We start from the raw sequence: 6613 nt of genomic DNA, 5'->3' as shown, positions 1-6613 counted from the left end.
ACAACACTTAACACAGTGTCTTGTATACAATAGGGGATTAATAAAAGTTTATTGACTTGAATTTACATATAGATATCTGAAGACATGAATCTGTTTCCCTTCATGAATAATCTTTCCCCTAAAATACTTGTTCTCCCCATTGCTATTATTTTCGTTATTTTAAATTTTGCTTGACTCCACACACCTGACTTTGCCTACATGTGGGATATATAGTCTCCCTTCTACTTTCAACTTAAAGTCATCTTAAATAGATGTATTATAAAACTCCAGGCAAACATTCATTTATTTGCCATCTGGGTTAGGCCCACTCTGCGCAGCTAGGTGGTAAATAGAGAGCTGGGCCTAGAGTTAGGAAGGCCTGAATTCAGAACACTTACTAGCTGTGTTACTCATTTAATCCTGTTTACCTCAATTTCCTCATCTGTAAAATGAGCTGGAGAAGGAAATGGCAAACCTCTCCAGTATCTTTGCCAAGAAAACCCCAAATGGAGTCATGAAGAATCAGAAAAAACTGAAAATGACTTAACAATAGGTCCACTTCACCTCTTAGGCTAAGAACCAATTATTCCTATTTTAAGTTATTGCCCAGAAATCTAAATCCCCTTCTTAGGCACCATTTTCTTTACTAGTTTCTGACGTCTCAAATCCACCTTCTGAAACTCTTACCTTCAACTGGCATCAGCAATGAAAACATTTCCTGCTTATTCCCTATCTTCAGTTTCTCACCCAGGATTTATAGGATCAGAGATTTAGGACTGAAAGGGACCTTAGAGCCCATTTAGTCAAACATCTTCCATTTACAAAGAAGTAAACTGAGGCCAAGGGAGATTATATAAACTTCCCAGTCTCACTGTGGGAGTAAATGTTAGGTGGGGGGGTTTGAACCCAGGTCTCTCTGACTCTAAACCAAGTACTCTATCCAATATATCGTAATAGCTCTGATTAACGTAGTGCTTTATGGTTTACAAAATTCTTTTATAATTATTATTTTATTTTATCCTCACAATAACATTGGAAGTCAGTGCTCTTATGATTATCCCCATTTTACAGATAAGGAAACTGAGGCAAACAGAAGTTAAGTGACCTGCCCAGGGTCTGAGTGCCAGGTGAATTCTATCTACTAGGTCACCAGCTGTCTCAGCTTCACGAACTCTTTGATTCTCTAGCAGTTTGTTCTAGGTTTCAGTTGTTGATATCATTTGTTCTCATGAGGTTCAACAGAAGCGGGTAGTGGTTGTCAGATCTGACCAGTTTCAAGAGATGGTGAAGTGTTGTAGTGGATAGAGCTTTTCTGGCATAGTGTGTTTTGTTTTGGGTTTTGGTTTTTTTTGGCCCCTGAACAAGACTTATTTATAACATGTTTTCTTGCCTTGATTGTCAATATGTTAAATGAATGAAAAATTTTGACTATTATGACTAAGAAATGACTGCTGTTGTTATATAACAGTTGTTCCCCTTATAAGGGGTGCTTAAATTTTGTGCCAAACTACCCTGCACCCAAGCCTTTGGCAGTCTGGTAAAACCTAGGGATTCTTTCTTAGAAGAATGTTTGGTTGCCTACATTCATAATGGAAAGATGAAATTTTTCAATGGAAATTAATGAAAAGAAAAATGTAATGGAAATTTCCATCAAATTTCATGAACCTCTTCCCCCCTTCAAAATCTATTGATGGATCCCAACTTAAGAAGTTCTAAGTTAGATGGTTATGTGTTAGGATAATCAGTCCTATATGGATTTGAAGATCTGAGCTGACAATAATGCCCCATTTCACAGGGTATGACTTTAAAACACATCACAACCTCATTAAATTAGAGGAGTGTGTTTATATTCATAAAATAAAGTCCAGTGAAAACAGAATAACTCCTGTATAAAGAAATAAGCACACAAATCTAGTATTAGGGAATGGTGGTCTGGCAATGCTATCACAGAACTCGATGAATAATAAATTGAATGCAAGTCAACAATGAGGCCTGTTGCAATAATGGACAATGGTGTGTTGGGCTGCACTCAGAGGGATATTACTCAAGAGTAAAACAGGGAAGTTATTATTCCACTCAACTTGACCTTCATTAGACCCTAGTGGGAATACTCAGTTTCAGGTTCTATATTTCAAAATAGATGTAGACTAATTGAAGAAATTTCAGGAAACGGGGAGAGGAAAAGATCAGAATTTTGAAAAATGAGCATTATGGGAAAATAGGAATGAGATTACCAATGTTTAGTCTGGAAGAGAAGATGCTGAGTGGAGACATAAGTCTTCAAATATGTAAAGAGATGCTACAAAGAGGACAGAGATTCATTAGTCATTCTCTTCAACTGAAAGGACAGTTCGAGTCATAGTGTCACAGTGCCAAAGTTGTTTCACATGTAAAAATAAAACCCATAAAGAAGGGAGTACAGACTGGGAGAAAGCATTGGCAGTTGCCTACTCTTCCTTACATGCAACAAATAATTATTGAGTGTAATGACTCTGGGATCCCATAGGGCCAGCCTCTCACAGAAACAAGGGAATAGATTTAGAACAATTCAATGTGCTGGTCTGGATCAGATACACGGGATGTAGGCCATCATTCCCCATCTCCCTCAAAGGTTTGACTTGTGCCTGGTTTCCAGAGCAACAGAGGATATCACCACAGTCAACAGTCACAAGCAGATAGCCTAAGAGACAAAAGTACTAATCTGGGCTTTGGGCCACCTCTTTCAGAGAACTGGTGATCAGTTACAAACCTGAAACTATATTCAAGAATTTCAAGAAACTAAACCCAACAATTATTTAATGCCTATTTCATGACCTAAACCATGGTAGGCATTGGCAGTAGAAAAATTTTAAGTGTGCCCTCAGAGAGCTTCCTGTCCTAGTGAAGACTTCCATCTAACCAAGTGTTCTATACCTTGGTACTATGAACACACACATGAAATTTTGCTCTAGCCTTGACATTTTTACTCTCTAGCTGTCTTTACCTGATATGGGGTCTGTTCAATGCAGAAAGTCCTACTTCTGATTCATTATTCTCCCTCCTGTCTCATTTACCACTGCTGAAGCTGGTTCTGTTTTTCAGTGAATCAAAATTTTGTCCTAAAATGACTTCTGAGCTTAATGTATACCGAACTAAATGAGGATGCAGCAGCAGCAGCAGTACTAGTAGCAATAGTAGTAGTGGTAGTAGTAGCAGAAGAGCAACAGTAGTGTGTAGTAGTATCAATAGTAGCAAAAGTGATGGAAGAAGAAGTAGGTAATGCAGCAGCAGCAGCACCAAAGGTCACACAGCTGGTAAGTATCTGAGGACACATTTGAACTCTGGAAGAGAAGTCTTCCTGACTCCAGGCCAGTCACTCTATCCACTGTGCCACCTAACTGGTTAGAAATGAGGGGACTATTTTGTTGTTTTTTTTGTTATAGCAACCCCTGTAGCAGCCTTTGCCAGTGCTGCAGGATTGCTGGCAGCTGTCACCAGCTGTTGTCCTCCCATTCCTGGACTCTTAATGTCTTCTCTAGGTTTCTTTAAGTCTCAATCTGATGAGCAGGATTTGGGTGTAGTCATGGAGGAGGAGCGGTGGGAATTGGGAAAGCAAACTGAAATGAGTGTGAGGATTTTTGGTTGGTCTTTTTTCCTAACCTTAAAAAGATTGTGAAGTGGGGCCACATGTGGGGAAGGTAGAGAGAGGGAGAGAAGAGAATACTGCCTTGACAGTGAGGTAGGGAAGAAGTAAGCTAAATAATTCAAACATCATAATGTAAATAGAAGGACCAGTGCTGGAGACCTTGCACTGAGAAGGCTAGTCCATAGAAGGTTTTCACAATTGCTTGAAATCATTTTATTCTGATGAGGTATAGTTATCAGTCATGTTCTGGTAAATATTTAATTGACTCTCCAAATTTAAAAAAAATTAAAGTATGCATGTAGTTTGCCAATTTCCAAGGTGTAACTAGCATTCCCCTGGGTTCATTCATGCAGATCTGGAAATGTGTTGACCAACCCTACTGAATAATAAATTTAGAACATGGAGAATAGTAGCAAAAAATATTCCTTCCAAATCCTGTAAGAGCACCCATACAACCCTAAAGGGATCTCGTAGTCAAGCTCTGGGAACCAGGTTCATCAGTGGACTCTTCAGAGCATGTGTTAAACACAGAGAGATTATGTTCCTTGTCCATGATCACAAAAGTGGCAGGTGGGAAGGAGGGGCTAGGAATCAAGCCAAGTTCCTTGAACTACAAATTCAGAACTCTTTTTAGTGCATCATATTGTCTCTAATAGTGTGGAGAGGCATAGAAGGGTAGTGGATATCACAGCAGTCCTAGAGTCAGGAAAACTTGGATTCAAATTCTGCCTCTGATGTTTCCTCAGTGAGTGGCATTTAATTTCTCAATGTAGCCATTAATTGCTTTGAACGTCAGTTTATGGGCATAAGACCACCTGTGGTAACTACCTCACAGAGCTGTTATAAGGCTCAAATGAGATCATGTGTACATAAATTTGATAGAATGCTTTTCTGCTATAAGAAATGACAAGATGGATGGTTTCAGAAAAACCTGGGAAGATTTATATGAACTGATGTAAAATTCAGTGTGCAGACACATACGCTAGCTCCAAACCCACAGCCCATAAATTACCTGTAAAGAAGAACTCCCAACAAATTCTGGAGCAACAGAAGCCACAGAACAACAAAGTGGAGGAGATTTCTGTTCCAGAGAGCCCTGAAAACCTGATGCGAAAGGTCTGTAGCACACTAGACTGGGAGCAGAGCCCAGCCCTGCCTTGGCCACACAGCACTGAGAGGAGCAGATCCGAGAGGGCTTTAGGGACAGAATCTCCAGAGGCCCCGCAGGTCCCTCCACCCACAGGTGACAAGGGTCAGTGAGAGAGTCTTTTTGGGTGGCCGGGAGGGGAGTGGGGTGTCCCCCATAACTCAGGCCCCCTCGGGAGGCAGCAGCAGGGCTGCGGCAGACAGGGGCTCCCCAAGCAGGCAGGAACCCTGATTCATTGTTGAAGGTCTCAGCATAAACCCCCTGAAGCAACTGAGTCCCATGTGGTGGCCCTGCCCCCACCTGAGCACCTGAACTTAATCTCACACTGAATAGCAGCCCTGCCCCTGCTGAAAGCCCTGAGGCTGGGGAGCTGCATTTGAATCTCAGACCCCAAGCTCTGGCTGGGCAGATCTGGAGGCAAGGTGGGGGTGGAAAGAAAACTCAGAAGTCAAGTCACTGGCTGGGGAAAGGCCCAGAAAAGGGGAAAAAAATAAGACTATAGAAGGTTATTTTCTTGGTGAACAGATATTTCCTCCCTTCCTTTCTCATGAGGAAGAACAATGCTTACCATCAGGGAAAGACACAGAAGTCAAGGCTTCTGTATCCCACACATCCACAATAAATATACCATGGGCTCAGGCCATGGAACAGCTCATAAAGGATTTTGAAAATCAAGTTAGAGAGGTGGAGGAAAAACTGGGAAGAGAAATGAGAGACATGCAAGCAAAGCATGAACAGCAGGTCAGCACCCTGCTAAAGGAGACCCAAAAAAATGCTGAAGAAAATAACACCTTGAAAAATAGGCTAACTCAATTGGCAAAAGAGGGTCAAAAAGCCAATGAGGAGAAGAATGCTTTCAAAAACAGAATTAGCCAAATGGAAAAGGAGGTTCAAAAGCTCACTGAAGAAAATAGTTCTTTCAAAATTAGAATGGAACAGATGGAGGCCAATGACTTTATGAGAAACCAAGAAATCACAAAACAAAACCAAAAGAATGAAAAAATGGAAGATAATGTGAAATATCTCATTGGAAAAACAACTGACCTGGAAAATAGATCCAGGAGAGACAATTTAAAAATTATGGGACTACCTGAAAGCCATGATCAAAAAAAGAGCCTAGAGATCATCTTTCATGAAATTATCAAAGAAAACTGCCCTGAGATTCTAGAACCAGAGGGCAAAATAAGTATTCAAGGAATCCACAGATCACTGCCTGAAAGAGATCCAAAAATAGAAACTCCTAGGAACATTGTGGCCAAATTCCAGAGTTCCCTGGTCAAGGAGAAAATATTGCAAGCAGCTAGAAAGAAACAATTCAAGTATTGTGGAAATACAATCAGGATAACACAAGATCTAGCAGCTTCTACATTAAGGGATCAAAGGGTATGGAATATCATATTCCAGAAGTCAAAGGAACTAAGACTAAAACCAAGAATCACCTACTCAGCAAAACTAACTATAATACTTCAGGGGGAAAAATGGTCTTTCAATGAAATTGGGGACTTTCAAGCATTCTTGATGAAAAGACCAGAGCTGAAAAGAAAATTTGACTTTCAAACACAAGAATGAAGAGAAGCATGAAAAGGTAAACACCAAAGAGAAGTCATAAGGGACTTACTAAAGTTGAACTGTTTACATTCCTACATGGAAAGAAAATATTTGTAACTCTTGAAACTTTTCAGTATCTGGGTAGTGGGTGGGATTACATGCACACACACACAGAGACAGGGAGCACAGAGTGAATTGAATAGGATGGGATCATATTTTTAAAAAATGAAATAAAGTGGTGAGAGAGAAATATATCGGGAGAAGAAAGGGAGAAATGGAATGGGGCAAATTATCTCTCGTAAAAGAGACAAGCA

This window comes from Notamacropus eugenii, chromosome 2 (assembly GCF_028372415.1).
Source record: "Notamacropus eugenii isolate mMacEug1 chromosome 2, mMacEug1.pri_v2, whole genome shotgun sequence".
Classification (NCBI taxonomy): domain Eukaryota; kingdom Metazoa; phylum Chordata; class Mammalia; order Diprotodontia; family Macropodidae; genus Notamacropus; species Notamacropus eugenii.
Note: the sequence above shows the minus strand (reverse complement) of the source record.